Consider the following 9,425-nt stretch of genomic DNA (forward strand, 5'->3'; position numbering starts at 1 on the left):
CTGGGTGCGGGGCGGGCCTGTGTCCGGGGACTGCTCCCGGACCCCGGAGAGGGATGCCGCGCGCAGCTCCAGCGACCCTCCGTAGCACCTGTGAAGCGCACGGAGCAGGGGTTCCCGGCGCGTGTGAGCCTCGGTACCGGGAATGGGAGGACGGCGCTGGACAAAGCGCACACGGTCTGTGCCTTTTCCCTGGCAAGACGGACGGTCATGTTGCACACAGTAGCTACAACCTTGCTGGGTGTGGGAAGATTTCTTCTCCTCTGTAGGTTACATTTAGTGGTGGTCGTGATCCCCATTGTGCCCTTGAGACTCATGCCCATGAAGGGGAGGTGACTGTCCAGGGCCACATAATGTTTGTTTGCAGAGCCAGTAGCACAGAGAGGCTTGAGAATTGGTGGTGTGGTAGGAGGTGTGTGTGTGTGGGGGCATTTCCAGTGCAGGTGAACCTCAGAGAAAGAGAACACGAGGCTTGTGGGTCTTCTTTTCATTCATTCAGCTTATTTATTGGGAGAGGACTTCGTGCCAGGTCCTTTCTTGGGGCTGATGAGTGGGGTTTCAGTCATTGTGAATAGATGGCAAGCAAGTATGTGTGGGACATACTGGAACTCACAGTCTAGTTGGGAAAGACAGAAAACAAATTGTTACTCGTGAAATCTATAATTATAACTTTGTGTTGTGTTGTGGGAGGTGCAAGGTGCCATTAGCGTTTGTAATTTAGACCGTGATGTTTAGGTAGAGAAGAAAAGGCTAAGGTGTAGGAGAGTGTTCAGGCAGAGCAAGAGAGGAGTATGGATTGTTAGAACAACAGAAAGAACTGGAAGAAGCAGGCTGGGGTCAGAGTGGTATTGTAGAGTGGGGAATTCCAAAGTTTTGGATGAAGGATTGTACTTTTAATAGGTTCTTAGAGAATAAGTATAGTGGTTTGGGGCTTGAACTCTGAAGCCAGACTCTTGTGAAATTGATCTCTGCCACTTACAAGTTGTGTGAACTTTGGGCAAGTTCCAAACACATTCTGCACCACATTTTTCTGATCTGTAAAATGGGTGTGGTATTAATGTTCACTTGAAGGTAGTTTTGAGGATCCAACGACATTTAGTATTAGTTTAGCAATCAGAGCAGTGAGTGAGTTAGTAGGTGTTAGTGGTGGTTGATTAAATAAATGAAAAGATCCATATGTAGTCAAGTCTCGGACGCAATTCCTGATGAGATTTATAAATTTAAAGAGATTACATTTGCCTTTATTTCTCCTAGCTTTCAGGTATCTTTGATCATATCTATAACACTGTTGAATCAGTAATGTATTTTTCTCATATTGAGTGTCATTTTCTCTTTTTTTAAATATTTATTTGTTAGTTGTAGTTGGACACAACACCATTATTTCACTTACTTACTTTTTTATGTGGTGCTGAGGATGGAATCCAGGGTCTTGCACATGCGAGGCGAGCGCTCTACTCCTGAGCCACAACTCCAACCCCTTGAGTGTCATTTTCTAAGAGACTCTTTAGTTCCATCAAAAGTTTCAGAGAGAAAATTCTTTTCAGCAGTTCTTAGGGTCATACTAATTTAATATTTTTGGTATTTTTTTTTTTTTTGTAAACTTGCTTTCTTAAAACAAATAATGAGTCGGGCATGGTGGCACACACCTGTAATCCCAGCGGCTCAGAAGGCTGAGGCAAGAGGATCACAAGTTGAAAGCCAGTCTCAGCAATTTAGTGAGGCCCTCAGCAATTTAGTGAGACCCTGACTCAAAATAAAAAGGGCTGGGAATGTGGCTCAGTGGTTAAGCGCCCCTGGGTTTAAGCCTCGGTAACAAAACAAAACAAACAACAACAGATGTTGGCCTACTTTAGACCCATGAATCAGAATCTTCTGGAATATGTTCTAGTTATGAAGACTTCATGTTTTTGCCATCTGGATGCATTTCATCAGTGTTTTGTTTTGTTATCCCCTGAGTTTTCCCTTTCTGAAAAAACATGCCGTGAGAGTTTTTGAGAATTTTAAAATTAATTTTCTAATTATATTGCAGGACTCAATGTCTTTCAGTTTCTATGGTTCTGTAATCGACATCTGTACTATAATATAGTAAGCCCTTAAATTTTGGCAAAATTTATGATATTAGGATTTCTTGCATAAATTATGGACAAATTATTCTCCTCGTTGTGCCTCAGTCTTCTCATCTTTAAAATGGGGACAATACGGGTAATGTATCTTTTATGTGTGATGATCCAAATGTGATAATTAATGCAAAGTTGTTAGTACATGATTTGGCACAAAGTGAAGCCCTCAATTATTAGTAATGTTTTTTCCTTGGTACCAGAGATTGAACCCAGGGGTGCTTTAGCACTAAGCCACATCCCCAGCCTTTTTTTTTGTTGTTATTTTGGGACAAGGTCTCTCTAAGTTGCTTAGGGTCTCACTAAGTTGCTTAGGCTGGCCTTGAACTTGCGATCTTCCTGCCACAGCTTCCCAAGTTGTTAATATTACAGGTGTGCACCACCATACATAGATTATTAGTAGTTTTGATTTCCCTTTAGTCTGGTATTATTATTATTATTATTATTTTAGAGAGAGAAAGAGAATTTTTTTTTTAATATTTAATTTACATTTTAGTTTTCGGCAGACACAACATCTTTGTTTGTATGTGGTGCTGAGGACCGAACCCAGGCCTCACACATGCCAGGCGAGCTCGCTACCACTTGAGCCACATCCCCAGCCCTAGTCTGGTATTATTTGGTTGAAGTTGCTGAATATGTAGTAGCTGTGAGTCTGGTTGTTCTTTTAACTGTGGCCTGTAACCTTGACCTAGAGCCATAAAGTCCCATTGGTCAAACACCTGGTATGTCTCATTTTCAGGGCAGAAAATGGCTGGATTAAGGCATTTCTTAAGAGAAGGAGTTTTCGCTCTTATGGAACTTGATTGATCATGGTGAGAGCGATTATGATAAAGGAAAAGTGTACCTTCCCTTGCTTTCTTTTATACATACCCTCTGTTTTAATGAGCTTTGCATCACTATGACCAGAATACTGATCAGAACAACTTAGAGGAGGAAAAGTTTTTTGGGGGGCTCAAGATTTCAGCGGTTCAGTCCATTGCTGAGTCCATTGCTCTGGGCCCAAGCTAAGGCAGAGCATCAAGGCTGAAGGGCCCCTGTGGAGGGAAGGGGTTTGGGTAGGCCAGGAGATGCACTCTTCAGCACGCATACCCCATGACCCACCTCCTCTAGCCACTCCTTTTATCTGCCTATAGTTACCACCCAGTCCATGCAAACTAGCATGTTACTGATTAGGTAACAGCTCTCACAATCCAGTTGTTCCATCTGTGAATATTCCTGCAGAAACACAGGGGCTTTGAGGGGACACCTCATATCAAAACCATAACACCTTTTCCTACCCGTCTGCTCCTCGTTCATATTCTGACTCAGGCAGGGGGCCTTTGCCAGGTTGGCAGCTTGCTGTGTCAATTTCCAGCCACCAGAATTGTGACCTGGATGAACTTCTTTGTCTTATAAAGTACCCAATCACAGGTATTTATTATAGCAACAGACGCAGATACCCACCCCTCCTTTCCTCACTCTGCCTGTCATGCTCTGGCCCAGGTCAGCTTCCTATTCTTTGTGTACCTGTGACTCAGTGTTCCTGCAAAATGAGCAGTGTGTCCTCTGAAGCTGCTACTCCATAATCAACAGCCCTCTACTTCCTCGGCCCCTCCTTAGCCACTCTGTCTCCTGTTGCCTTAACCTTGACACAGCCCTAAGGATGTCCTTTTCTTGAAGTCCTCTCAAGTGGTCCATCTGTGCGCTCCATCCTAGCGTGTTGCAGAATCAGGGTGTTGGAGATAGCATTTTCCCTGTTGTTGGTTCCCCACCCCATTTCTTGGGATCCATCAAACCTAACTGGACCCCTGCGCATTGCTGCAGTCTGCTCTCTCCTGGCCGCTACCCTAATTCATTAAAGGTTGGAGTCCTGGCCCATAATCCTCCACCCATCTCAGTCTTTGACACCATCCTTGGTGAACTTGGTGACCAGCCTACATCTGGGTACTCATTTCCTGAGTGCCTCACCTGCAGTGATCCTCTTCTCCTCTGCCTCCATCGCTCATCGCCACTGTGAAGTCCTGGATTGTCCCACTGAGGCTGCAGTGTCCTTATGAGCGGCCGCCCTCTCCGACCCCTTCCTTTCCAGGGGCTCCCTCAGTTTATGAACCCCGCCCTTTTCCTCGGGACCTCCCTGGTTTTCTCTTCCTTCAGTCCCTCTTCTGCTGTTACCTCTCCACTGAGCTTAGAGTTCCTGGTCACCATTCAGTAATTCAGTTGGCAATATCTTTGTTTCTCTGGCCCTTTAGTCACAGTAGACCTAAACGCCCACTTGAACCAAACTGTCCATTTTTCTCCTTGAAGACTTAGGGTAGAAGTCACACAACAGGCAGCTTGACACTATTGTGAATTCACGTCAGCCAGCCTTACTGTGCCCTCAGCAGAGCCTGACCATTTGTCTGTCTCAAGTATTCTTCGGAATACTTGATTCCAGCATTTTCTACTTTCCTCAGACTTATGATTTACCTTGATCCCCGGTTGCCCAACAGAGAATGGACACCTCAGGGTGGAGCACTAACTTCCCTCTAAGAACCTTCACCATCCTCTCCTACTGTGACAGGTGTCACGTCCTCCAGAGACACACCTATAGCTAGACGACGTTGGCATATCACCCATTTGCAACTAGGGAGAACACAGACTAGGGGGGCTGTAGGTCATATCAATAAGAGGGTGTTGAAAAGAGCTTTTAGGATTTGGGTTTGGCTGGGTGATTGGGGAAGCAAAAATTAGCTCTGGATTGAGTGCTCATAGGAAGAGGGGACAACTCTGTGATCCTGTAGCCCACTAGTCTTTTCTAGAAGGCCGTTTGGCTGAGTAGGACCGAAGCTGTTACTCATAAAGAAGCCAGTCATTTGCCAGCTGGGCCAGAGGGATGTTTGGTATTTTGTGGGTGGCACAGTGACCTTGTTTTTATCTATGCTTAGACAAAATTTTGAAGTGCCCTGTTTTTGTCCTTCATCTCTGTTGCAGAGTGCCAGTGTGCTGGTGTTCTCAGAGATTGTTTGTGTCCAATAGGAGAACACCACGGCCTCGCTCTGGTGCCAGGCCAGCCACCCACAGATTGAGGCCTGGCTCACAGTGGCAGGCTGGCTCCGGGCGTCAGGGCTGCTTTTCTCCTTTCACAGAGAAAAGGTGGATCTTGAAAAGATGCACAGGGGGTATTCCAGGCAGAGGAAGATGGCTGATCAGAGCCCTTGAGGTGAAGCAGAGCAGAGTGAAGGGGAACTTGATGGGGGTGGGGGGGGCAGCAGGAGAGCATCTGTAGAGGTCATCAGGGAACGAATCGTGGAAGGTCCCGAGGAGTGTGCATTATCCTCAGGATGTTCACTGGGGTACTGACTTGATCGGGGCATATATTTTAGCTAAATCCCCAACATCTATGCAGGAGATGGGCCGGACCGTGACAAAGGGGTGTTTTGCCCCTTCCCATAGCCCTAGTTCTTGCGTAGGCTCTCCTCACCACCTTAGCCCTTCCTGTATTCATCCTTATTGTTCTTCCTGCTGCCAGGGTAGTTTTCAGAATCATGGATCTTGTCACTTACTTCAGTCTTTGGATTCCCCCTCAGTCACAGGGTACAAACCTGCACTCTGTTGCATGACCCACTGCACCTTTTTCATGATTTGGTCACCCTCGTCTGGACATTTGACAGCCACCTGTAACTCTCTACTTGACTGTCTCAGAATGATCTCAAGTCCCCTATTTCCAATGCCCATGATCACCTTCACACATCTGTCTCCCTGCCACCCACCACCTTCAACTTAGCGACGGGTGCCATTCTTCACCTAGTTCATGTGTAAGACAGGTGGCATCATCTTGGCAGTACCCTTTCGCTTTCCCCTTACGTGGTCAGTCTCATGCTGGTTCCCTCCTGAGTATTGCTGGGATTTGCCTCCTTCCTTCCACCTCTGCTTCTGGTGTCTCAACCCAAGGTGAAGTCAGCTGTGGCCCAGCCAAGGCCCTGGTCGGCCTCCTGCGCGCCACCCCCATCACTCTTAAATTATCCCAATCCATATCTCACAGTGGAGCCACAGGTTTGGAAAAGGTCCACTTGATTATGTCGCTTCCTAGCTTAATGGCTCCTGTTGCAGTTTGAAAAAGACCAAAGTCCTTCCCCAGACTTCAGGAGCACTGCCTGCTCTGCCCTGTGTTCCCAGCACTGCTTCATACCACTCTACCCTCCCTGTGCCGTCCTTCCTCAGGGCCATCAGCATGTCGTTCCCTCTGCTTCAGATGCTTCCTCCCACCTTCCTTTGACTAACTGGCTCCACGTCAGTTCACGGAATAATGCATGCATTCATTCAACATTCTTTTATTGCGTGCCTGCTTAATTTATGGAGGTGCTCTTCTTGAAACCGTGGATACAGAAGTGAACAAACCAAATGAGCTCTTATGGACCATTGATCCCAGTGGGGGAAACAGCTAGGAAACAAATAAGCCAAATACCAGCATGCCAGTTGGTGGTAGGTGCATTCTTGTTGGAAGGAGTTGTGATTTGAGAGGCGGTAACCAGGGAAGGTAAATACAGTTTCCCAGGCAGAGACTAGAGAGTGGAAGGCCCTGAGGCCAGAGCTGGCCCTACCTGTTCCAGGAAAAGCAAAGCCAGAGTGAGAAGGTGAGGGGTGTTGGTGGAGAGGTTGCAGGCCATACCTAGTAGGCTTTCTTTTTTTTTTTTTTTTTATACTGGGGATTAAACTTAGGGACACTTTACCACTGAGATACATCTCCAGCCTTTTTTAAAATTTTGAGACAGGGTCTTGCTAAATGGCTTAGGGCATTGATGAGTTGCTGAGGCTGACTTGAACTTGTAATCCTCCTGCCTCAGCTTCCTATGTTGCTGACATTATAGTCCTGCGCCACCATGCCAGGCTCTAGTAAGAATCCAGTTTTTACCCTGAGACCAGAGTCATGGAGGATTTGGAACCCAAGAGTGAAAAGATCTGACTTGAGTTTTAGCAGGATCAGTGCAGTTTCTCTGCTGGGAACAGACTGTAGCAGGCGAGGATGGTGGCAGGGAGATTAAATCTACTAGTGCAGGGAGCATCCGAAGTGACAGATGCTGTGCTTGGTGCAGAATGGTAGTGGAGGAGGTGCTGAGAAGCATCAGGCTCTGGATGCATTTGGAAGATGGAGCTGATATAATATGCTGACAGATGGATGTGGGGTGGGACTGAGGAGTCCAGGATGGCTCCAGGGTGCTTGAGTAGCTCAGATGTGGCTCTGTCAAAGAGGTGCTCTGACACCACAGATCTACGCCTAGCATCCCCCGAGTCTCCTTTATAGTCAACAGCGCAGAAGTTCATTACTTAATGTTTGTCTACCCCAAACTTGACACAGAGCAGGGACCATGCCTGCCTGTGTGCTATCGACATTGAAGACACACAGTGAGTATTTGTCATGTTAGAAGCTGAATGCACATGTTCAAGATTACATTTCCTGATGAGGTCTTAAAATTCTTTTTTTCTCTTTTACTGGTTTTGAGCAGTCTATATATTTTTTTAAATTATTTTTGTTGTTGTTGTCAGTGTATCTTTATTTATATGTGGTGCTGAGAATTGAACCCAGTGCCTTACACATGCTAGGTAGGTGCTCTCCCACTGAACTACAAACCCAGCCCTAGTCTATATTTTTTAAGAAACCAGATCAGGGCCTGTAGGGCTGAAATTTCATTGTGAAACTTACAGCCCTTAATTTGGTTTCTCTACCAAACTGAAAAATGCCCTCCCTTCCTCCTGACCTGGAAGCAGGTCCCAGGGTCACCTGCAGGCAAAGCCAGATTTTTCCGGAGGGCTCTGGCCCCAGGCCTTTCCAGCACACTGCATCTTTAACTGAGCCCCAGGGAGCAAGGTAGAGATTTGATCTGAAATGTTTTCAAGGTAGGTACTATTTTCCATTCCCAGAGAAGATTTGCCACTTTAGAAGTAGAACATTCTGTTGAAGATAAATGAGCTGCAAAATTTGTCCATGTGTAAAGTAAAATAAATTATGGAGGACTTCTTTCTTTCTTTCCTTTTTCATTTTTTTAAAGGAACAAATTCAGTTTTGGAAAATATCTGTCAAAGATAATGATCTTGGATCTAGAATATCAATATCCCATAATTTTTTCCTCTTAAAAGCTTATTTTTGTAATGGCAGTGGTGAGTACCTCCCTGCCCCCTTTAGTGCTCTAATGTGGGCATTTGGCACGTGTCATTTCACCCGGGCTTGCCTCATTCTTTTTTAATGGCTGCATGGTGTTCTGGGTGTGGTGGTGCTTTAACCATTCTTCTGTTGTCCTACTGAGATGGTTCTGTTTTTGCTACTCAGATCATGCTGTGGTCAGCATCTTCCCACATGTGTTTGAGTATTCCTAGGAAAGATTTGTGGGATGAAATTTCTGTAAAATTGTCCCGGGAAGAGGTTGTATTAGTTTCTTTTCCCATTCATGTTGAATGAGATGCAAATATTGAATATTGTCAGTTTCTAAATTGTTTCATCAACTGACAAGTGGAAAATAATAGTTTTTAAATTTGAAATTGGCAGATTTTTGTGTGATCCCTATCTACATATCTCCGTATCACTTCTTATTGGGTTGTTTGGCTTTTTCTTGTTTGTTTTGTTTTGTTTTGTTTTTTGGCAGTTCTGGAGATTGAACCCAGGTTCTTATGCATGCTGTGCAAGCACTTTTTTTTTTTTTTAAAACCATTGAGCTTCATCTTGTGTGTTTATTATTGGTTTGTAAGAACTTTCTCTATCAAGGATTGGACTCTGTATTTGTTGCAGTATTTTCTGGAAAGCTGCTACATGTCTTTCAGTTTAACTTGTTCAGGGTTTTTTTTTTTTTTTTTTTTTTTAAAGAGAGAGAGAGAGGTAGAGAGAGAGAGAATTTTAATATTTATTTTTTAGTATTTGGCGGACACAACATCTTTGTTTGTATGTGGTGCTGAGGATCGAACCCGGGCCGCATGCATGCCAGGCAAGCGCACTACCGCTTGAGCCACATCCCCAGCCCGTTCAGTGGGTTTTATAGTAACAGAAGTAGTAAAGCTTTATGTTGTGAAATCTGACAATCTTGCCTGGCATGGTGCACACACCTGTAATCCCAGCTATCAGGGAAACTGAGGCAGGAGGATTTTAAGTTTGGGGTCAGCCTGAGCAACTTCATGAGATCCTGTCTCAAGAAAACAAAAATAAAAAAGAAGGGCTAAGCATGTGCTCAGTGGTAGAGCACTTGCCTAGCATGCAGGAGACCTGAGTTCAATCCCCCGTACCACAAACTCCTCCCCCAGAAAGTCTGACAGTCTTTTATATATATATATATATATATATATATATATATTTTTTTTTTTTTTTTT

At 45.0% G+C, this 9,425-nt stretch overlaps 1 protein-coding gene across 2 annotated transcripts in view; it reads left to right on the plus strand.

The window, feature by feature from the left end:
• Positions 1–9,425, plus strand: part of Lcmt1 (leucine carboxyl methyltransferase 1) — a 48,720-nt gene that overhangs the window by 494 nt on the left and 38,801 nt on the right. The gene's annotated exons all lie outside the window — the stretch shown is intronic.

This window comes from Marmota marmota, unplaced genomic scaffold (assembly GCF_001458135.2).
Source record: "Marmota marmota marmota unplaced genomic scaffold, marMar, whole genome shotgun sequence".
Taxonomy (NCBI): Eukaryota; Metazoa; Chordata; class Mammalia; order Rodentia; family Sciuridae; genus Marmota; species Marmota marmota.